The sequence below is a fragment of the Desmodus rotundus genome, chromosome 4 (genome assembly GCF_022682495.2).
Source record: "Desmodus rotundus isolate HL8 chromosome 4, HLdesRot8A.1, whole genome shotgun sequence".
Classification (NCBI taxonomy): domain Eukaryota; kingdom Metazoa; phylum Chordata; class Mammalia; order Chiroptera; family Phyllostomidae; genus Desmodus; species Desmodus rotundus.
The window spans coordinates 15,052,008-15,076,287 of NC_071390.1; the positions used below are offsets into that span (position 1 = coordinate 15,052,008).

The following is a 24,280-nucleotide window of genomic DNA, read 5'->3' on the forward strand; positions in this document are numbered from 1 at the left end:
CAGGGTGTGGAGGGCTGTCAGGAAAATGCCTGAGCAGACACAGTTGGCTCTCAGTGTAGGATCTAGCACGGGGCCGGCATCACAGCAGGGCTCCGTACATTCTTGTCACAGGAATTAATGAATGCCCAGAATTCCTACGGGTGTGAGAAGCGGTGTGGAGGCAGTTCGGCACACAGCCTCTGGCGTGTGCCCAGCTCTGTCCACTGGCTCTGCCACTTGGCTAGCTGGGCAAGCTTGGGCATGCAACTTGATCTCTCTGTTCCTGTTTCTCATCTATGAAATGGGGATGATAATAATCCTAAACAGTTGTTATGTATAAAGCAGTTAAAATACTGCCTGGCACATAATAGGTACCATATAAGTCTTTGCTATTATTAGTAAGACTGGAAAGATAGTTACTCCAAGGAGTTGAATGTTACTTTTTACCAGAAACTGGATTTCCTTATATTATAGGCATTTACCCTCTACCCTCCCAAGCTCCTTCCACACACATGGACCCATCTACTTTGCAGTTTTCGGCAAGCTTTTTCTGCAAAGGGTCACATAGTAAATATTTCAGACTTCACAGGTTACACAATTCCTATCACAACCACTCAACTCTCCTGTGGTAGCATGAGAACAGCCATAGTCAATATGAAAATGAATGAGCAAGAATTAAATAAGGTTCTAACAAAACATTATTTAGAAACAGGTGTATGGCTCAGTGGATTGAGTGCTGGCCTGCAAACCAAAGGATCGCTGGTTCGATTCCCAGTCAGGGCACACGCCTGGGTTGTGGGCCAGTTCCCCAGTAGGGGGTGTGGAAGAGGAAACCACACACTGATGTTTCTTTCCTTCTCTTTCTCCTTCCATTCCCCTCTCTCTAAAAATAAATAAATAAAATATTAAAAAAAGAAAAAGAAACAGGAGGCTGGCGGGATTTAGGCCACCCCTAAGGCAGAAATTACAGAATGCTTGTCAACTTGAGCTGTGGGTTGGGCATATATGTTGAGAAATCTGCAGTAGTTTCTTGGGGCTGATGCAGCAAATCACCACAAACTTGGTGGCTTAAAGCAACAGAAATTTATTCGCACATAACTCTAGAGTCCAGAAGTCTAAAAGCAAGGCGTCAGTGGGACTGTGTTCCCTACAAAAGCTGTAGGGAACACACTGTTTCTTGCCTCTACTGGCTTCTCATGGTTGCCGGCATCCCTTGTTTGTAGCCACATCACGCCAACCTTTGCCTTTGTCTTCACATTGTCTTTCACACTTCTTTGTGTCTTGTCTTCTTCTGCCTCTTACAAAGATGCCTGTCACTTGACTTAGAACCTGCCTGGGCGTTCCAGGATGATATTATCTCATGGTCCTTAATTACTTCTACAAAGACCCTCTTTCCAAATAAGGTCACATTCACAGGCTCTAAGGGTTTAGGCAAAAATGTATATTTTAGGGGCCACTATTAACATCCACTGGAGTATCTTATCATTTTCACTCAACTTCATATCTAAAGTATTTCCTATGTCATTGAACAGATCTTCAAAAACACTATTTTTATGGCTAATAATAGTCAATATTGTGGATGTATCATAATTAACCAAGTGTCCTCTTGCTAGACACTTACATTGCTCCACTGTCATAATAAGGATGCAATGCATGGGTGTTAGAGCCAGACATTCCCAGTTCAAATCCCGGCTCTTCCATTTACCAGGAATGTGACCATGGTCAAGTTTCACAAACCTTTCTGAGCCTCTTTGTAAAAGGAGGATCACAATACTTATGGGGTCACTTGGAGGATCCTGTGAAAGAATGTGTGTAAACTGGCCGGCAGCAGAGTGTGGCACTATAAGTGCTCAGTAATTTGTAGCCACTATTGTTTTATTGACACTGATGACATATCAGTTACTTTCATTAGTTTGGATTTATAGACATACTATCCCAAATCAAGGGCTGTGGACAGTTTTAAGGTTCTTGATTTGTTTTGTCTAACTGCATTCCTGTAATAAAAGCATCAGCAAAGATATTCAGTCCTACCCGGTCCTACACAGTAACTACTCTCACTGGGCCCTGCTGTCCACCTTAATCAATAGACAAGAATTTTACAAATACCTGTTATGGACGAGGCTTAAGCCGTGAAGAGCTTGCAGTCCACTTGGGGCAACCCAATTGCATACATGAAACAAGACAAACAATTCAAAAACTAGAATTCATTATATCAGCTAACGTGTTGTGCCAGCTACTATCCTAGATGGTGGTTATTATACATTGGTAAACAACACAGAAACGGTCACTGCCCTCAGACAGCGTATAAGCCAGTGGATCAGAACTGAGTTCAGCACTTCATTTCCACAGCAGAACTCGGGGGGACCAGGTAGTTAGGGGAGGCTTCAGGAAACACGGACTAGAGGAAAAGGAGTGGTCAAGTGGAGGTTGACCACTGCCCCCCAGGTGTCTTACGGAGGGTAGAAGTGGAAAAGGGCACTTTTCCAGTTTCTGGAAAGACCAGTTTCTGGTCTTGGAGGTTTGTGCCTCACTGCCCCCCAGGTGTCTTACAGAGGGTAGAAGTGGAAAAGGGCTGGAGCGATGCCATCATGGAAGACCCAGAGGGCCTTGGGCACGGGCCTGGCAGGGGAGGTCATATTTGTCTTGCTTTAGAAAACAAGAGACTTATGAAATTTCCTGAGCAGGGAGAGGCCAATGAAAGGCATTTAAGAAGAGCAGAAGGGTCTGGATGGGTCAACTGGAACCAGAAGACCAGCCATGCTTTGTGCTGTAAACCTTGTTAGGCACAGGAGTATGACTTGGTGGCAGTGCTTATGTGACCTAGCATAGGGAGTCCTGAGCCCGTCTCCTGTCCTAGTCCTCTCCCTTGCCCCTGACCCACATCTCCTCCTGGTGACCAATACCAGACTTGAGGGTTGCCATTGCTTCCTGGGGCCCTGAGATGAATGGATCCTACTTGTTCCAGTCCTGGAATGCATTAGCCTGGTGCTTTGTTATTAACTGTCCAGGCCATAAGTGTCCCGAGGCCAGTGACTCTTCCAGGAATTTCTTATGTTCCACCATGGTGTGCTCCCCAGGAGAAGGCAAATACCTGATAATTGACCACCTGTGTGTTCAGCATATTCTAGTCAGTGAAGGCAAGACCTGGAGGAGGGAAAAGAATGTGGGAAACCCTGAAGAAGGGACTACAGGGAAGCCTCCATGCAGGGAACCCCTACCCCAACCCAGCTGTGTTAGTTCAGGCTACTAAAACAAATTGCCATAGGCTGGGTGACTTAAACAACACACATTTATTTCTCAAATTCTGGAGGCTAGAGGTCAGGGTGCCAGCCCAGTCAGAATCTGGTGAGGACCCTGTTCCAGGCTGTAGATAACCAACTTCCCCTTGTACCCTCATATAGCAGAAAGAGAGTGAGCTGGTTCTCCAGGGCCTCTTCTATAAGGCCACTAATCCCACTCATGAGGGCTCCACCCTCATGGCCTAATTACCTCCCCAAACCCCATCTCCTAAAACCCCATCATATGGAGGGTTAGAATTTCAACATGAATTTTCACAAACATGTAATCCACAAAACCAACCATGAGGGCCAACTTCTGAGTCACAGGCCCAGTGGGTGGATTTGAGAGACTGGCGCATTTAGAGTCTTCACAGGTCACGGAAAGAGGCACTTCTCCAATCTCCTTCCATTCCTGTAAATTGGACCTCAAATGCACCCCCTGCACAGACTGTCACCGTGACTGTCCAGGGACACAGGCAAGTGCATTGAGATGGCCACACAGTGACGCATGCTCGGGGGCTTTCCTGGGTTTCAGTACCAGGAGAAAGCATAACATCTACTGACCCTGAGCTTGGGGACCCAGGTGAGTCATCAGTGTTAGAGAGGGACTTGAGAGCCAGACCCTGAGCAACTCCCTCAGAGAGCAGAGAGGGCCAGGGCCGTGCAGGGCCATGGCCAAGGCCTGGGGTCAGAGCTGGCTCAGCGGCGAGCTCCTGCACCCAGACTGCCTCCCCTCCACTGCTTCAACGGGCCCCCAGGAGGTGGTCTGTCCTTCCCCAGTGGAGGGAGTGTCGGCCTCCTCTTTCTTGGCACATCCCTTTTTTATTGAACAGTAGCAATGTTGTTGAATGGTCAGAACAATTGATGGATCCATTCAAACCTCAAATAAAAACAGTTTAGGCAAAACCACAGATGTTCAGAAAAAACTTGTCTTGGGAAGATTGCTCTCCCTACCCCACTAAATATAAGTGCTGCTGAGGGCCAGAATTGAGACGGGAAAAGAGAAACTGAGGAAGATCTTGGCAAATGACCTTTATTTCAAGAAGAAAATGGAGTAAGGAGTTTAAACAGAGTGGGTAAGAAAAGCTTACCAAAGGGAGTGCAAAAAAGACTTTCTGGGGACAAGTAGAAGGACCCACAGGAGCTGGAAACCCTCTTCTGCCTACACAGGGTGGCACTTGGGACACAGTGGTGAGGGAAAGAATGACGGAAGGACAGCCTCTGGTTCACTGAGAGTCTTCGGGACACGCAGCTCCCTCAGGAAGGCTGGAATTTATGAGTGAACTAGACTTAGCATGGGGCCGTCATATGCTCCATGGTGTGGTATTTTGGGCCTTTTGTTCATGCTGTCCTTCCCCTAAAATTCTCTTCCCTGCCCTCTCGTCGAATGACACCCTCACTGTCCTCCTATCCACTTACTCACTCATCAATAAGTAATGAGCCCTCCAAGTGTGCCAGGAGCTGGAGACCCAACTGTGAACAAGGCAAACAGAATACTTGCCCTCCTCGAGGTCACATTTGGGAGATGGGGGAGGTCAGGGGTGGGAGGTGGGAGGAAGGCAGACATCAGTTAACAGCAAATTTCATAGGTGATTATTGCTGTGAAGCAGAAGTGCAGGGTGTTCTGAGCATGTGGAAGAATCCAGCCCAGTCTGGGGCAATCAGGGAGGGCTTTCTTGAGGAATTGCCATTGGGTGGAGCTCTGGAGTCTGAGTATGAATTAATGAGGTGGAGGCAGAGGTCATGGCATGAAGAGGGCCCTGAATGTGTGCAGAATGTGTGCTGAATGTCTAAGGGGGGATTGCCTGTTGGGAGACATGAAAGGCAGATGTGAAAGGTGGGACCCAGTGGGGCCCAGTGAAGCAGTGGAGGCATGGGAGAGGGCATACAGTCAAGACTGAGAGTCATTCCTTGAGGCTATTTACTTCAGAGAAAGAGAAAGAAAGAAAGGAGGGAATCAGGTGGTCAAAGTGAACCACCAGCTGAAGGTCAGAGTCAGATAAGGTATAATGGACCAGGTATGTGAAACCAATGGGGAGTGGTGGGGAGTGTGGAAAACTAAAGGGTGTGTGTGTGTGTGTGTGTGTATACTGTACCCAAAGATATTTAAATTTAAAACATGTTAAAACTTGTTTCTGATTGTCAGGGAACAATTTGGCTGGAAACAGAAAAATGTGGAGGGCAAAGCTGGGAACTAACTGCTTGACCCTAGAACCAGAAAAAGAGCAAAGGGGCCCTACGGGCCTTCTTTCCTCCCTGTGGCTATCAGATAGTTTGCTCCTCATCATGCCCCCTGGGCCCCTCCAGCTTGGTATTGGAGCTCACTTGTCCCTAGAGTCGCCCCACTCTCTCCAAAAGCAGAGTCAAGGGTAGGGTGGCAACTGCTGGCTTACCTGAATGGTGAGGTGGGAGAAGGGCCTGTCCACTGGCTGCCATCACTGCTGGGTTCCCCTCAGCTCAGTGAGACCGACCAGCTCCCATGACATGAAGATTTGAGGGTGGAGTGGAATTGGGCAAATAATCAGAAGCAGCATGCAGGAAGAAGATGAAACAGATGCATAAGCTGAAAAAATAAGATCGGAGAATTGACCCGCTCATCGATTATTTCAGGGTGAATTTCCTAGCATAATTTTGGGTCATTTGCACCTCATATTGGTTCTTCCAAAACTCAAAGTTGAGGGAACTTATTTGGGGACCTCCTCCATTTTCCCTTTGTGACAATAAATGCATGGCTGAGCTTATCTTAAAAGCAATTACACATTGGATCAAAAACCAATTGCTGTTTTCCTCTTCACTCTGATTTAAACATCCTTCCACATGTGGAGGAGTTTCCTGCTCATGATCTCTGTTGGGCCGTGCACAGAAAGGATGCTCGCCCTTCATGTGTTTGCTTTCCCTGCAACTCTGAACAAAAACTAAAATCATTTTGCTAGCCCTTTGAAGGGCAAACCCTTTTATCTAACAGGAGGGAGCATTTTCTTCTGTCTCATAAAGGAAGAGACATTTTTAAAGTTCATTTCAATATGTAAATATTTCTCTTGCCACAGCATGCATGGAATTACTTGTTTCTACCACCCCCTAAAACAGAAAGCAGAGCTCTTCCTTGAAGGGAACTCAGCTGACTGAGCCAGAATTTTGAAATGATAGGCTCATGGACAGCAAGTCCCCAAACGTAGTGAAAATGTCCATTTCACGTACTGCCAGATGAGCGTTGGGTTTACGTTCATGTATCTCCTCTTTTTCTCTCAGTCCACAGGATTCCATGGAGTTGACTTTGCCTTCAACCCCAGAAAAGGTTGAGACAACCAGAGAATCACATTCTCCAGCTGGTTCACGGATGATCACCGGACTGAAGACCGGCCAATTAGAGTCAAGGAGCCTCAGTATGGGACTTGGGTTTCGGTTGCTAGGACAGAAAATTCCTTCCCTTTCCTGCTGTACAAAAGCCCGAGGGCCCATGAGGCTTGGACTGCTATGGCCATTTTGTCCCCACAAGCTGGAGACAAATGAGAATGTGGCCAATACAGTAGTCCTCCCTCACCCATGGTTTCGCTTTCCACAGTTTCAGTTTTCCGTGGCCAACTGTGGTCTGAAAATATTACGTGGAAAATTCCAGAAATAAACAATTCATAAGTTTTAAATTGCATGCCATTCTGAGTCATGTGATGACATCTCGGGCCTTCCCACCCCGTTCTGCTTGGGACATGAATCACCCCTTTGTCCGGTGTGTCCCGGCTGCACACATTACCTGCCTGTTAGTCACTTAGTGGCCGCCCCGGTTATCAGACCGTTTGTCAGAGAGAGACCACATTCACATAAGGTTTATTACAATATAGTGTTGTAGTTGTTTTCTTCTATTACTAGTTATTGTTGTTAACCTCTTACTGTGCCTAATTTATAAATTAAACTTTATCATAGGTATGTAAGTACAGGAGAAAGCACAGTATACACACGGTTTGGTACGGTCTGCAGTTTCAGGCATCACGGAATGTATTGCCCACAGATAAAAGGTGACCATTGTACGCGACAAGATGGAGCCAAGATAAGATGAATCCTAATGACATCATTTGAGCCTTTGAATCTAGTGTCGCCTAAAGCCAGCCCTACTCCATGAGCTTCTAGAACAGAAAATAAATGTCCACTGCTTCCCTGAGTCAGTCTGAATTCGGTGTTCTCAATATTCTGGACGCCATCTATCCAAACATAAAGCAGTATGACTGGTTCCAGTACATGATTCCAGTTATATCTACCCCATTAGTTTATAGCCACACCTTATTGTATCTGTGCAATGTTTTCAGCTTCTTAAAGCACCTTGACCAACGTGTTACTGCATTTCACCCAGACCACTCTCAGGAGAGTCTTCCCACGCCATCTCCACGTGTGGAGTGGCTCTCCCAAGCTGATGTGCTAGTGCACAGCAGGGCCCTGACTTCCCAGCAGGCCCACAGAAGACCCCTCCCTTCCCACATCCTCTTTTTTAGAAATGAAACATTAAACATTTTAATACCTACTCACAGAAACTCAGTCTAGAGAAGGACATCGAAACACAGAGGTTCTTATTCACAGCAGCCTCATTTACAATAGACAAAAATTAGGGGAAAAAATCCCAGTGTCCAGCCATTGGAACCTCTGCATAATGGAGGGGTAGGAAGCCTTTTAACAAGGCAGAGCTAAATGTGCGATTCCCAAGAAAGAGCACGTGCAAAGGCAAACACTGTATGTAGTATGCCATTGTAAAACCAGCAAGGCCACATACACATGCGCTAGTACACGTGCATAGACTGTCTCCGGCAGAAACCGGTGACAGCATTGCCTCCGGGGAAGGGGCCTGGGAGGCTGGAAACAGGGACAAAGCAAAAAGGACATTTTTTGCACCATGTACCCCTTTTTTACCTTATGTATTTTGTGCAATGTGCATTTTTACCCATTTTATATTTTTAAAAGAGACTGATAAAAAAAGAAATACAAGAAACAACTATAAAAATATACCCATTTCAATGTGGAGCCTCCACGCAGTGCTCTGAGCTAATCTTACAACTCCCTTAACCATTAATTGCTGCAAACACTTCCCCCCGATTCTGTGACTTGCTTTTTCATCTTTTGTGAGCCTTTCCATGAATAGAATTTCTTGATTTTTAATGTTGCCTATATATATATCATTATTTCTCAAAAGATCTGTGGGTAAGGAACCACCCCCCCTTCTCTATCAGTGGCACACCAATATGCTCTAAAATAAGATTATTACTATAAATTAGAAATCAAAAATCAAAAAAGTGCTACGACAATGGTCAAGGAAATCTCTGTGACTTTGACTTTTAATGCTCTACTAGATTTTCTTCAAGTGAAGCACCTGTATGGAGCCAGACACATTTAGACACTCGACAGATGCTGTGGAATCTAAAGTGGGGAGGATAAAGATATCACACTGGCCTGGAATGCTGAAAATGGAGCATGACAGAAAAAAATTCCAAGCTACCAGACATGAAAAAGAGGAACAAAGACTAGTGTAATGACAAAATGTCCTCGAGCAGAAAAGTCTGAAAACAACCAGATTAAGGATGGAATACATCCTTCTCCAGCAGGTTTGCCATATGAACGGTCTACGAGAATCAAAAACGGGGAACAAAGTGATCTTCCTCATTTACATGCCATCAATCAGAATGCTCGAGGGGTTTATCATTTTGAGGAAGAAGTCTGCTAGCATCAGAGTTGGGAAATGAAAGCAAATTAATTTTAGATGTGACAAGATAATCTATTCCGCTTGTTCACGGCATTCTGCACTAAAGTTTTGGTTTCATATCATCTGACGTCAATTAATTTGCCCATATGGTAACTGGACTATTCTCTAAACTTTCAGGCTTTGGGGAAATGAATTGAATATGGTCTATTTTAAACAGGTCTCCTTGAAAGGCCGCAAAAAGTTAATGTGCACCGTGGCTTAACTCAGTTCTAAATGGGTCACTCTTCTGGGCCAAGTGTTCCATCGAGATAGAGACAGGGACAGAAACAGACAGGCAGGGATAGGAAGAGCGAATGCGCTATGCCAGTTGTGTCTGCATGTGCAAGAATTATGTGCTCGTTTTTCCTGATCTTTCCTCCCAACTCTGATCTGACCCATAAGTGGCATAAAATTATCATTGAAAGTGTTGAATCTTTCCTGACCCACTTCAGTTTTCCACACTGTCCCACTTTCAGTTTGCTGGGCAAAAAAAGCAAGGAAATGGGAAGTACCTCACAGTCCACTCACATCATGAATATTCAGGGTGTGTGTGAATGTTGGTGTGAGTGTTGAATGTGTGGGCGCTCAGTGTGGGTGTGTTGAGTGTGTGCGTATTGCCCATGTGTACCTGTTGGGTAGTATGTTGAGTATGTGTGGGGATGGAGGTTGTGTGTGTGCTGAGTATATAATTATGTGTGTTGGGGGAGTTTGCAGGTTCTAAATGTTGAGTGTGTTGAATGTCTAAGTGTATTAAATGTCTGTGTTGCGTATGTATGTGCATTGAGTGTGCATGTTAAGTATGTACATATGTTGGGAGTGTGTGTGTGCACATGCCTGCAGGTGTGCCCGTGATAGGGATGTCAGTGGCAAAAAGAATACAAACACACCCACGTTAGGTCATAGTATTGCGTCAGGAACCCAAAGGGCTGCTCCCAACCTCTGCCTTCTTTTGTGTGAAGTGCGGCTCAGCACAAGCGGGACAGCAGAGGCCAGCTATTATTTATTTGGAAGAGACTACTTTGAGTAATCTGGAAGAGCAGAGAGGACACCAGGGCTGGTCTCTGTCCCCAGCCCACACTGTGATCTCATGGCTGGTATCTTCTTAGTCATCTCTTCCCTCACTGGGACTCACAGCCCACTTTTGCTCCCTTTCAAGTGAGAAACTAACCCTTCAATATCCAGAGAGAATCATAGGATGGGGCACATTTCACCAAGAAAGTGTGTGGGGGTGGGAGAAGGGCAATGGCAACAGACCGACCATCAAGACATCGGCTCACAGGCTCTTGTCCAGTTCCCTATGTCACGGATATAAGACCCTCAACTCGAAGGAAAGCTCTTCAAGGCCTGGCATTTTCTCAGCCCCCTTTCCACCTCTCTCGCACTTGGCACTACTAAGCTCTTCCTCATAACAATGATAATAGCTAACACTGGGCCCCTGTTCTGTGCCAGGCCCACTGCTGAGGCTTCACTCCAGATGACAGGGTGCCATGTGATCAGGCCCCTGCAGCCCTCGGCCTTCTCAGCCCAGACCCCTCCTTCTTTGTGCTCTAGCCACACCAGCCTCTTCTTCTGTTTCTTGAACCCACTAAGCATACACCTACCTCAGGGCCTTTGTGCTTGCCATTCCTTCTGCCTTTGGCAGGTCAGCTCCGTCAAAATGCTGGTGAAAGGCCAACTAAGTTCAGAACACAGAAGGAATCAATGGACTGGGACAATGCAGACATTGATCTTCTGGACAGGTGTGGTCTCAGTGGCTTAGGGACAACAGAAGCCCAACTGCAGAGCATAGAGGAAACAATGTGAATGAGCAGAGATGGTAATTACAAAAGCTTTTCCATGAAGGGAAGCAGAAAAATGAGGTGACGGCAAGAGCGAGATGTAGGGTCAAGGGGGGATTTCGTTTGTTTGCTTGTTTCCTTTAAAGGCAAGAGATAAGGGCATGTGTCTCTATATGGATGGAAATGACACGGGCCTCTGGCGCGGGGCCCAGATGCAGGGGGAGAGGAGGTAATTCCTGGGAAGAGACGTTTCAGCGAGGAGCAGAGTGAAAACAGGATTTAATAGAAAAATTGTACATTGACAGATAATACTTAGTTTTCTCAATAAATCTAATGCTCACAAAATCCTATGAGATAGATGTTGTTATTCTTTTTATTTTATAAGCGAGAACTCTAAGGGCCAGAGATGAAAAGTAACTCCACCCATCACTACAGGAAAGTGGAAGAGTTGGGGTTTGAGGCCGAAGTTCCAACTCCTGGTTAATTACAAGATCCAAGTGCAAGATTCTGAAGGGTGAAAAGTTAGCTCCTTACATCAGAAAAAAGCCAGAGAGTGTGAGAGAAACACCTAAACCCCAAGGATCACAAGGTAGATGCTAGAGAAACTGAATAGCTCCAATGACTTATAAATAGGGAAGTTTTCAAGATTTTGTTTAGTTGTCAAACAATGCACCTGTTGTCAAGTTCTGTTTCTCAGCTGGGAGGTGGACACCGGGTGTTGCTCTGTGTGCTCTTCGGTAGGTGTGGTGCATCTCACAACAAAGGTACAGAAGTGCACTGAACTGCCTTATCGATGGCAGATGATGCGTGATCACTTCCCTTCAAAATGCAGCCCAGCTTTTTAGTTCCCAGTCCTGACCAGTCATCAGAACCACCTGGGGGAACTTCTAAAATGAAGAGTCCCACCCCAAACCAGGGACTCAGAATTCCCCGGCACAGGGCCCAGAACGTGTATCACCAGAAAGCTCCCTGTGACCCTAATGCTCGGCCAAAATTGAGAACTGCAGGCCACAAGCACACCAATCCCATTAAAGATCAATGTTTTCTGCAATGGTGTTTCCTATGGCCTTTGGAGATGCTCAAAACATGACTCATGCCAGACAGAAGACTAGTTAATTCATCAGTGTTCTGCCCTACATCCTGAACTTGACCTTATTCCTTCCCTTCCTCTGATCTTCCCATTGCTGTGAACCACGGAAATAAGAAAATATATGCAAGTACAATATGTTATAAGAAAAATCCTTTAGCTTAAACACCAAATGATCATAAAAATGGTTGCATCTCTTCCTTCTCTTTAGCATTCCTCCCTCTTGACACCTCCTGGGGAAAGACCCCAGCCACCCTGAGAAGAGAGTGCTGCTGGGAGGTCAGCTTCACAGGTGGAAGAACTTGCACCTTGTGTAGGAGTTGAGCAGCCTGCTAGCTGAAATGAACACGGTGGCAGTTAGATGCTGCACCTGCTGAGACCAGAGCAGTGTGCTGGTGAGGGAAAGAGGGCCTCTTCATGCTCATCTTTAATCGAGAGCTGGCTGAGAAGCCACTGTGACCCGGGCCACTCCTGGAAGAGAAGGGTAGAAAGGGGAGAGCTGAGGCATCAAGAGCCAGCCTGTGTTCACGATCACGACTCCCAGAAGCCCTAAAGAAGCCAGTTCTGAGAGTATCTCTTTCCCTCATTCTCTAGCCTAGAAAGAATACAACCACGACACAGGGCCAGTTGCTGCCCTCCCCACAAAAGGAGGAGGAAAGGAGCGTGAGTTCAGGACTTGCTTTGCAATTTGAATCTCAGGAATGCATAAGCAACAGCAGCACCTTCTGAGCAAAGAGGCTCTATTGAAACTTGACTCATCCTTGGCAGTTTATTGTGTTCCCCCCGTCCTTCCTTGTGACACAGAGGAGTGAGGTGAGTAATGCTCTGCGCTGCCAGAGAAAAATAGATCCCCAAATGCCTTCCATTATGCTAAAAGCCTGTGTCACCAGCTGTGGCGGCAGGGGGTGTGGTCACCATCTATTACAGGGGAAGAGTCAGAGCTTCTGACTCCCTCTCCAGGGCTATTTGCAGTTCTAAAAGCGCAACAAGCAGGGACTAAAAACTGATAAGCACAGAGAAGTCTAAAAGCCCTGCCGGTGGTCTTATGAACCCCAGTGGTCAAAAGCCCTTGCATGCAGGAGCTCCCAAGGCCACACAAAAGGAAAACAGATCCACTTTCTGCTGCCTCTCATTGCTTTCCCCCACTGGCCTAAGAACTACCTCTTCCTCCCGGAGTAAAAACAGCTAATATTTACTGAGTGTCTGTTACCTGTGAGGCTCTGAGCAAAGCACTTTCTGTGGATTATGTTAACTAATTCATGTGTGTATGTATGTGCACACATGTCCCCCCCCCCCCCCCCAAGGTGGGTACTAACAGCATCCTTCTACAGATAAGGAGAAACTAAGGCTCAGGACTTTTCAGTAACTGGCCCAGAGTTACCCGGCTAATGAGGACACAGATCCAAGGAGTCTTCAGAAAAGAGCGCTAAACAAACACTTGCATGTTGTATCGCCTGCTTAGCTAAACAGCGTCACCTGAACAATGAACAAGAGGAGTTTAGGGGAAAATTTTTGTTGCTTCATTGATTTGATTCATAGACTCTCCAGGTCTTATCCTCGAGACAGGAACAAAGATCCATGACCCCAGGTGTCCTAGAAGCATTTTTTTGTTACCAAAGAGCTTCTAAAAGGAGGAAATGATTCAGTCATTGCCAGCGCGAGAGGCTTGCTAATAAAGTAGCAGTGGGTACGAAATCACAGGTAATTATGTGAAGCTTTTTTCTCCCTTACAAAAACTTAAAAAAAAAAAATTAAAAGCCTCCATCTTTCCCTATGCAGGTTTAAAACACATATTAAGTTCCTGTATATTAGAAACACATTTTCCCCTTCTGGAATTGACCACGTTATCCTCTTACCCAGCTGGAACCAAGCTAGGGAGAAAAATAAATGTTTGTCTCAGTGGCATTGTCTTATTCAGCTAATTGATTTTTTAAAATAACAGTAATGCTTGAACATCCAGTCGCCTAATTACTAGCGCTTTTTATTTGCACTATCATTAACTTCACAGCTGCCTTGCCAGTGACAAGTGGCACCACAGAGACGTCAGCAGCAACTGTGAGCTTTTGAAAGGAGGAAGATGTAAAAAGGCCTGACTGCCCATCTGCTGAGGCCAGCAAGTGTTTCAGGCTGATTTCGGTAGCACAAGTGCCTGGCTTCAAATGGAGGAAGCCTCCTGTGGACCGTGTTGGGTGGAAGGGACCATGGAGGGCCTCGGGCTTGATTCCCTCCATGGACAGGTGAGGGGACTTCATGTCCAGAGAGGGTAAGTGGTTTGCATACAATCACACAGCTTCAGTGCTGGAACTGAAGCCCAGGCCTCCTGATTCCTAGATATTTAAAAATTTTTTTTTTAAATTGAAGTATATATACAGATAAGAATACATATCAAAAAATGTGCAGCTTGAATAATTATCTTTAAGTGAACACACTTATGTAACCGCCATGCAGGTCAAGAAATAGAGCATTTCTAGCTTCCCGGAAGGCCCCCTTCCATTCACTACGAAGTCTCCTCTCTTCAAAGGTAACCATGATCCTGACCTCTGACACAATAGACTACTTCGGCTTGGCTCATGTTCTTCCACTAAAGAGCTGTTTTCTGTGGAGGTTAGCTATGTGGACCTAAAAAAAAAATCTTCTATTCTGTTGGAGTATATTACATAGTGTATTAAGAAGGCATATAATACACCTTCACCCAAAAAGCCCCGTACCCATTAAACAGTATAGGGTCTCCCTTGGGAGTTATGAAAATGTTTGGACAATGGTTGGACAGCATTGTGAATGTAATAAATTGTTCACTTTTAAATGGTTAATTGTATGTTATGTAAATTTTACCTCAATAAACTTGTCACTTAAGTGTATTTCATTATATATAAATTTAAACTAAAAAATAAAAATATTCAACTAAAAAATTAAAAGAGCACCTCCATAACAAGGTTTGATACATTCCACATGTCTAGCCCTACATTACCTGGCCAGCAAGCCCGACATTGCTTGCCACTTGGGGGTTCCCCTCTGGCTCTCTTCTCATTGCTCTGCCACAGGGCTTGGTCCTTGCCCCTCCATGGAAAGGCCCCTTATCAGGGTTGTCTTGCCAAAGTCAAAGGTTGGTTCTCTGTCCTCATCTTATTCAACCTCTGGGCAGCACTTACCCTAGATGATGACCCTCTTGTTCTTGAAGCACTTGTCTAGGCTTCCATGACGTCATGTGTGTCTGGTTTTCTTCTTACCTCACTGGCCCTTCCTCATTCTCCTTTGCTTCTTCTCACCGTCTGTGAATGGCGCAGAGCCCATTCACAGGGAGGACTCTGTTTTTGACCATCCCTCTTCTCTAGCTGAGTGACCTCATCCAGTCCATCCCTATGTCTGTGACTTGCAGATGAATATCTATGGCCCAAATGTCTCTCCTGAGCTCCAGGTGTGGCTAACCGTCTGCCCACTTGACATCTTTACTGGGATATCTCACACAGCTGAGACAGAAATATACATTCTTTCCTACCCCGTTTGCTCCCCAACTCAGCTTCCTCAAGTTTGTAAACAGCACCATCAGCCATCTAGCTGCTCAAGCTAAAACTTAGCCATCAGTACATCCTATTGGCTCTGCCTCCAAAATGTGTCCTAAATCAACCACCTTCCTCCATTTCCATCTCTATTGCCTCAACTGTGGTCGAGTCCCTCCATCATCTCTTGTCTGAAGTATTTCATTATTTCCTAATAGGTCTTTCTTTCTTCCCTCTTGTCTTCTTGAGTCCAACCTTCTCCCAACAATGGGAATACTGTCTTTATTCATAAAAGACAAGTCAGGACCTGTTAACACCCCAGTGAGTGCCCACTGCATTCAGAATAAAACTCGTGTTCTCATAAGGCCAAGGGGTCTGCCCCAGCTTGCCTGTCCAGTGTCATTTCTTTCCACTGCCCCCTAACTCAGCACACTCCAGCCATACTCACCTGATTTCTGTCTCCCGAACACGCCACTCTTGTTCCTGGCTCAGGGCCTTTACATTTGCTCTTCTTTCTGCTGAGCGCCTTCTTCCCCAGTCTTTAAACAGCTGCCTCTCCTTACCATTACGACCTCAACTCAAATACTTATCACCTCCTCCTTTGAGAGACCATCCTGGCTACCCTCAGTAAAAACAACCTCTCCTCTCCGTGATCCTATTTAACCTTCTTGATCTCTCTTATCTATAGCTAAACTTATGTATTTACTGTTGACTTAAAGGCTGTCTCATCCTTCTAGAATGTAAATTCTTTGAAAGCAAGGACCCTATTTTATTCATGGCTATATCCGCAGTGCCTACAGCTATCGTTGGCAATAGATAACATAAATATAAGCTGACTGGCTGGATCTCATCAACTCAGCTGAGAAGATGGGAAAGCAAAGTTATTTATCATAATATGGTCTCCATTATTTATCATTTCAGGGTGCCAAGTTGCAAGTATTAGAAACCTAATCCAGGTTGTGCTTAGCAATGGTAACTGAAGACCAGGAGTAGGCCTGTCTTCAGTCACAGCTGGTATGACTCAAATTATATCACCAGAATTGTCTTTCAATTTCTCCTTTTCTCTCTCTGTTTCACTTCCCACTGGATTGGTTCCACTTGCTGGCAAGCCCTCTCCATGCAGTGGCCTCTGCCAGCTCTGGGCTCACATTCTATATTGTACAGTTCAGCAATGCCAACAGAAAGTGTGTTGCTTCTTCCTAGTGGTTCCAGCAAAAATCTCAGAACTGGCTTTCATTGGACCAACCTGGATCATATGTCCATCCCTGAACCAACTACTGTGTCTGGAAGGACGGGATATGCTCATTGGTCAAGCGCAGTCACCCATTCCTAGATAGGAGAGTGTGAGTGGGAGGGAGTTGGCATCACCTGAATCACATGGTTCGGGAACAGAGGGGAACAGTCTTCCAAAGAAAACTGCAATGCTATGGCCAGGGAAAGAGATGAAAGTTGTTGGGGAAAAAACGATGTCTGCCATGATTGTCTTTTTGTTTCAGGGAACTGAATCAGTTCCAGAAGAACCTGTAATTTTAGAGCTTCAGAATGAAGAACTCATTGCTGCCATCTCACAGGGCAGAGTGAGGAGCTTACTGAACATTTACACATACTGGCCACGTACCTTATCTCACAAGCCTACATGAAAACCACTGCCCTAGAGGTGTCGTGCCTGTCAGTCTCCTGTCTCTCAGCTGGTGCTGAGTGTTATTACTAAGGCCGGGCCTCAGCACCTTACAGTCAATGTCCTTGACTCCTGTTCCTCTGGTGTCAGGCTTCAAAGTTCCTGAGCCCTGCTCCATGAGGCCCCATCTCTCTAGGTCTAGAGGGTTTACCTTTGTTTTGCATCATAGTTAATCTTCCTGATTTTGCTCCTCACTTCATCTTGCTGGACTGCTCCTTCCTACCTCCCCTGCTGAATTTGCTTCCTGACCATCCAGGCTCCATCACTAGGCCTATTACTACCCAAATCTGTCCTCATGCAGACATTTCCCTCACCAGGTGATTCCTTCCTTAATCTTCAGTGATGGGTCTACTACTGTTTACTAGTGTTCACTTCCCCAGGAGAGTAATGAGACCATCCCATCACGTACACAAGGAATACATCGAAGGCAGTTTTAAATGAGAGTCTATACCCTATACTAAAATATCTCTAAGGAAGGCCATCTTCCAGTTTAAGTTGGCACTGGGCAATCTTTAAGGAAATACTTTCATGCAGAGGGAAGACCTGGAGATGAGCTGGTCGCTACCTCTTGCGATTCCCTTTCACAGTCACAAATTGACATTCAGTATGTCATCAGTTTTCACTTCTCCAAATTCCATTCATTTATTAAAACCAAGTTTTCCTAACTCTTTCACATTGTTACTCCCCATTTGGTCCTCTGCAATTACCTGTCATAGGCTCTGGGGCTGAGAAATGGTAACAAGAGCCCTGTAGTATTCCCTTTGAGTCATAAACTTGGAGACAAGTATTCTTCATGATCTCACTTGTGGTTTCCTTTTCCTTTAACTGCAGAAAGTCACTCTGGTGATCAGGTGAATTTCTAAGCAGTGGTCCTTTGGAACAGGTGTTCCCATTCTACCTACTTAATGTTGGCTGAACCCATTTCCTTTCTGCAAAAGGAGAAATATAAAGCTTCTTTCTCTAGAGAAGCTACTAAACTGACCCACAAGTGCAGTGTTATGCAGTGTTATGCTCACCAGAATATAAAATCCAACATGTTGGGGACTTTGTTTAGTTACTTGGCATATATAGTACTCAATGTCTACAAGTTCGTTCATTCATTCATTCATTCATTCATTCATTCATTCAACTAATGCTTATAGAACATTTACTAAAGAGAGCAAATGCCAGGTGATACTTGGGGATTGAAAAAGTAAAAACAAGTGTATCTGGGAGGATATTTGAGCTACAAGTAATAGAACTGTCTTAAATAATGAGGCATTTACTAGTATTCATAAGGGGAAGTCCAGCTCTAGGTTAACTCAGGTTTGCTTGATCCACCATTAAGGACCCAGATTTTTTTTCCACAGGTTCTTCCTAAGACTTGTTCCCTCTGGGGAAGGCAGAGAGGGGAGGGAGACAGATCATTGGTGGCTGACAGTAACAATTAGGGTAACAGTAAGGGAAAGAGTAAAACTTCCTATAAGAGGAAGACCCTTCCCAGAAGTCTTCAGCACTCTTCTGGCTTCTCAAAGGCCAGTTTCAATCCTGAACCATAGATTTAACCTCAGACCACTCAGTCCCTCACCTTGTACTGGGGGTGGGTGGCTGCCCCTGAAGCAAGGGGACTGTGTGGAGGAAGGGTGGCCCAGTGAACACACGGAGGTTCTGTTAGAAAGAAAGGGAGTTAGGAGCCAGGGGGCCAGCAGTAGATCTAGGGGGCAGCATTAGCATTCATTACAAGCCATAATTAGCATTTATAATTGAAGTCTATAGTTTTAAAAAGTGTCTGTTTATGTATCAGCTCATGTAATCTTTACCATAATGGTAAAGTTGTAGTTCTCAACCTAGGTTAAGTCAGATTTACCCAAGCAGTGATTCTGATTCAGAAGGTCTGTTCTGGGGCCTGGATAGGGGTGATTCTGATGCCCAGCCTGCATTGTACATCAGTGCTGTAAGCTAAGTACCACCAATAAGATTTCCGCTTGGCCCCTACCCTGGAAAGCCTACACTAAATGTCAATGAAGAAATTTAACACATGTGCCAGAGGAGTTCAGGGGAGGAAAAGCTCCCTTTAAGCCAGTGAGTTGGGGATGGTTACTGGGTGAGAGTGGGACCTCCAAAGATGAGTAAGACTTGAATAGGGAACCCTAGGGAGCAATGTAGCCAGAAGGGCACACACAGCATGAGCCAGTTAGAGGAAGACGGGAACACTTGTCAAACTCATGTGTCATGACTGCCAGAGCACAACCTGATCTCTGGTTTGCCACCATATTAGTGCGTGAGAATGGGGAGTTTTCTCATCTTTAGAGTGTTCTCATCTAGAACCACTGATTGGAGAAACTGAGGTTTGTTTCCAGGACTCAGTGAATCAGGCTATCTGATATTCCTGACACTTTGCTGGAACTATTCGCCAACCTTCCTCTTTGAGCACAAAGGGGATTTTAAGAAACAATGATTGGGGCTTTCACATATTTGTTTTAAAAATTAGCATCACTGGATGGAAAAACCCTATGAGATCACCTCTCTGCTTTACTCAACCTGTGTGAAGTGATCTCCGAGAAGGAGGCACTTAATTCCTCCTCAAAGGAAACTACGATAAACCTGATCAAATCCAGCCAGGCTGCAAAAGTGATTAGGAGGTAGGTTAGAAACAACCAGGAGAATGTGGAGGAAGTTTGTAAATTGGCTGGTAGTTGGATTACATGTAAAGATTCAATTAGTGATAGATTCAGAATAGAGTTTCCTTCAGTGAGCTTGTGAACTCCGAGGTGAGAGGCCGGCAGTTTGTTGATAGCACAGAAAGTGACTCACCCGGCACTGGCTCAGCCAGGCTGGGACAAATGTCGCCCACTCACTCTGATGGATGCACCCCATGCATAGAAATATGTGGACAGATATTGATTTAAAAAAAAACTCTACCATTACTCATTGTTCTTGACAACTTATTTTCCTTCTTTGGCATACCTTCTCTGTTACTACTGCTGCTGCATCTAAATTGTGAACTCTTAAGGTGTCTCCCTGACACTAAAGGAGTATCTCAGAGATGGAAAGAGAATTGGCAACAGATTTGCCATGTGTCCAGACTTGGCTGGACGCTCTGGTGGGATATTGCCTCTCCCAGGTTTCAAGAGCCCTCCATACGTTATGTATTAAGTGGGTTCGTGGTGAGAACCCTGGGAAGATCAAGAGGTATCTATAGAAAGTACAAATGTCGTAGTTAGGTTCAGCAGTACAATTATGTGCATACTTTTAAAGTAGGGGGTCAGACCATAAACTTTGGAAGAGACTGGTTATTGCCTGAGAGCACCTGGGAAGAAAACACCAGGCCACAGAGAAGAGGACTGGTGTAAGCCAGTGAGGGCAGAGGTAAGAGCTGGCTCACCTGGTTCCCAGCCCTGTACCCAACCAGCTTTGGAAGATGGAAGTTGGCACAGAACCAAAAGCGGTCCTGTGCTAGCTGACATGTGGGTGATGCTATGGCAGAGGCCTCCCTACAAAGTTAAAGGTGACTCTCACCTGTTCAGCTGGGAGACCCAAATCTTTCTGCTGTACCATCTTTCTTGGTCTGCGCTGGTCTCTAAGTCAGAGAGAATCGTTTCCCTGCTGTCAACTCTGTAGTCTTCTCTTCATAGTGGATTAGACAAGCTGACAAGGTGAAAAAGATTGAAAACAAAAGACAATATTTTGAAAAAATTTGGGCCTTGATTTGGCAAGTGAGTTGCTTAAATCCGTTCTACAAAGAATCACAAGGGGGCCTACTAAATATAGATTAGAGGCAAAGACCCCAGGAATATGAATGATGGGCATGAGAACTATTCCATAAAAGGTGGTATAAAAAGCAAATAAAGGTAGTCTATCACCTATAGCTGGGAAGAGTACAAAAAAGTTTCACTGAAAGAGGGTGCTCTCCCAGTTTAAGCCAGCTGGTCTACCCGCGTGCTGATGATCATAGGAGGTGATCATCTAAGGAGGTGAATTATTTAGTTCTCTTGGTGGGAAAGTAAGCTCAGTACACCTCACCACTGTCAGGTCTCCTTGCCTAAGCATGTGTACAAAATTCCTCTCCTTGAGCCTTTGCCTCAGGTTATTTTCTGCTTTTCTCACCTGGATATTTATATTTGGGAAAGTTGATCAAGATCTTCGTGACTATGAAATGGATAGGATCCACATAGGTAATCAATTCAAACAATATTTCATTCAGGCACTCACTCCTTCAACAAACATCAAGCACCTATTATGTGGCAAATTCTGGAGACCTACAGATACATAAGACAGGGCCCTAAAGGAAAATCAATGATGAGAGCACAGTGGAACACGAGGTATAATAGAGGTAACTAAGCACAGGCTGCCATGACATCACAAAGGAGGAGTATGGGGACATGAGTCCACCTGGAGAAAGGGGTCAGGCAACTTTTCTAAGAAAAGGTTATCCTTCAGCTGAGGAGTCAAGGATTAGTACAGATTAGCCAGGGAAATGCGAGAAGAATCTTATACACATGCACACACACACACACATCAAGATTTGCAAAGCCTAGGCCAAATTAAAAAGTTTTTGCATAGCAAAGGAAACCATCAACAAAATGAAAAGACAACCCATGGGAGTACATCTTTGCCAATGATACATCTGATAAGGGGTTAATATCCAAAATTTATTAAGAATTTATATAACTCAAAACCCCCCAAAATCAAACAATCCAATTAAAAAATGGGCAAGGTACCCCCATAGACATTTCTCCAAAGAGGACATACAGATGGCCAACAGACACATGAAAAGATGCTCAACATCACTAATCACCAGAGAAATGCAAATTAAAACCACAATGAGATTCACCTCACACCTGACAGAATGGCTATCACAAAAAAAAATCAACAAACAAGTATTAGCAAGGATGTGGAGAAAAGGGAACCCTCATGCACTGTTGGTGGGAATGCAGATGGCCTAGCTACTATGGAAAAAAGTATGGACTTCAAAAAATTAAAAATGGAACTGCCTATGACCCAGCGATTCCACTTCTGGGAACATATATGAAGAAATCCGAAACACTAGTTTGAAAGAATATATGCATCCCTATGTTCATTGCAGCATTATTTACAAGCGCCAAGATGTGGAAACAGAGCAAGCGCCCATCAGTAAATGAGTGGATAAAAAGCTGTGGTACATTTACACAATGGAGTACTATTCAGCCATAAAAAGGGAAATCTTTTCCTTTGTGACAGCATGAATGGATCTGGAGAGCATTATGTTAAGTGAAATAAGCCAATCAGAGAAAGACAAGTACCATATGATTTTAATCATATGTGGAATCTAATGAACAAGATAAACTAATAAAATAGAAACAGACTCATAGATAGAGAACAGACTGACAGCTCTCAGAGGGGAGGGCGATTATACAGCTGGGTGAAAAAGGTGAAGGCACTACGCAAAAAAACCAAAAACAAACTCATAGATAACAGAATGGTGGTTACCAGAAGGAAAGGGGGTGGGAAAGGTAGAAGAGGGTGAAGGCGGGATAAACGGTGACTCATCCTGAGGTGGTGAACATACGGTACAGCGTACAGATGATGTATTACAGAACTACACCTGAAACCTATATAATTTGATTAACCAATGTCATGCCAATACATTCAACAAAAGTTATATATATAGAGATGATATATTACAGAAATGTACACTTAAAACCTATATAATTTTATTAACCAATGAATTCAATTTTTTTTCAATGAATTCAACTTCTAGAAACTTTTTATTTTCTGTCAACCTTATTCCCATCCTATTAAGAATTTGTGGAAGAACAGCTTACGACCACTCAGCGGTTGTTCCTACCCATTCCGTGGCCTGCGCAGTGGGAGCTGCAGACCAGTCTTCAGTAGGAAACTGCTGAGCAGGCTGAGAGGGCACCTGTGCCTTCAGACCAACCAGCGACCTCAGGCTGAGCAGCACTGAACTTGGGAGCCAAAGCAGTCCATTCACTCTGAAATTCCTCCTTGGTCACAGCCTTTTCAGCAGTGGCCTGCTCTTCCGTCTCAATCTCTTCAGGATCTCTGTAGAAGCGGAGATCAGGCAGGCCCTCCCATGGGTGTTCACAGGAGATGGTGCCACACATATGCAGAACTTCCCGGGCCAGCATCCAGCACACCAGGCCCACTGAGTGAGCCCCCTTGTTGTTGCAAGGGATGGCGATGTCCACATAGCCCGAGGAGAGTGTGCCACGCAGAGCAGTGGTAGGCAGGTTAACATAAGACACCTCGGTGAGAGGCTGGTGGTCAGCCCTGGGATCAGTAACCACCGGAAGTCTTGGCTCCTGGAAGGCTGCCTGGATCTGGTCAGTGAAGGTTCCAGGAGTGAAGTGGCTGGCAATAGGAGTGGCTCCGGTGGCAGCAGCGAACTTCAGCACTGCTCGCTGGCCAGTATTCCTGGACCACATGACAGGCAGGGCTTTCAATGGCAACAATGGCACGAGCTGCCAGCAGAAGCTTCTCCCAGGTTCTCTTCAGATTTGTAGTGTAGATGCCATCACTTTTCCTTTTGTAGATGTACCGTTCCATTTGGAAGTCAAGGTTGGTGCCCCCTAAATGGATTCCTGCTGCACAGAATTTGAGGACTTGCAGGGCATCAGGGGCTCTGGATATTGTGAAAGTTTCCCTGTAAGTTACATGGCAACTGAGACCCACACCGTGTGGTCCCTTCTCTGAGTAGTGCAAAAAGAAAATTTTTTTTTAAATGAAAAAAAAAAGGAGCCCTCAGGAGATTTGGTGATGTGATTTTTGGCTTTCACCTTCTAGTGTAGGATTCAATTTTCTTTGATCTGATAAGTTATTACTTAAAAAAAAAAAAAAAGATTGTCAAAGCCACAGAGGTATGATACCATGGCTCATTCGGAAAGCTGCAAGTGATTTGGTATGACTAAGCCTGCAGATTTTAGCAGGACCCGGACCTTGAAGGACCTTCTAGGTCATGCTAAGCTACAGAAACTACTTCCAAAGGGATGGAAAACCACAGGAAAATTAAGAACTGGAAAGTGACTTGACAAAATAAGGATTCTGGCAGCTGAGAGAGCAAGATAACAATTCAGGAGGCTTCCAGGCTGTAAATGATAAAAGACTGAACTAAGATAGCATCTGTGAGGAGGGGAAGGGTTTGAGCTATATAATGATGTAATGGATAACCCCACTGAGGTAGAGAAGAAAAGGAAGGATGAGCCCAGAGGTACTCTAGGCTTCCCTCTTGTAGGAGAATGGTAGATGGCATAATTTCTTGAAATAGGCAATATGGTGATTACTT

The 24,280-nt window shown here is 44.9% G+C and overlaps 1 long non-coding RNA gene and 1 pseudogene across 3 annotated transcripts in view; both read right to left on the reverse strand.

The window, feature by feature from the left end:
• Nucleotides 1-1,075: 1,075 nt before the first annotated feature.
• LOC139440841 (uncharacterized) overlaps nt 1,076-24,280 on the reverse strand; it is a 35,756-nt gene continuing 12,551 nt past the window's right edge. For 2 of the 3 annotated variants that reach the window (XR_011651098.1, XR_011651099.1), the window contains exons 2-5: nt 20,515-20,643; nt 10,578-10,752; nt 5,651-5,820; nt 4,295-4,523 (exon numbers count right to left, since the gene is read on the reverse strand). This is a non-coding gene — a long non-coding RNA (uncharacterized lncRNA). Of the gene's footprint in view, nt 3,124-4,294; nt 4,524-5,650; nt 5,821-10,577; nt 10,753-20,514; nt 20,644-24,280 lie in introns of those variants that run through there. The other variant, XR_011651100.1, reaches the window with a different exon arrangement.
• Nucleotides 22,796-23,700, reverse strand: LOC112300454 (small ribosomal subunit protein uS2 pseudogene; annotated as a pseudogene).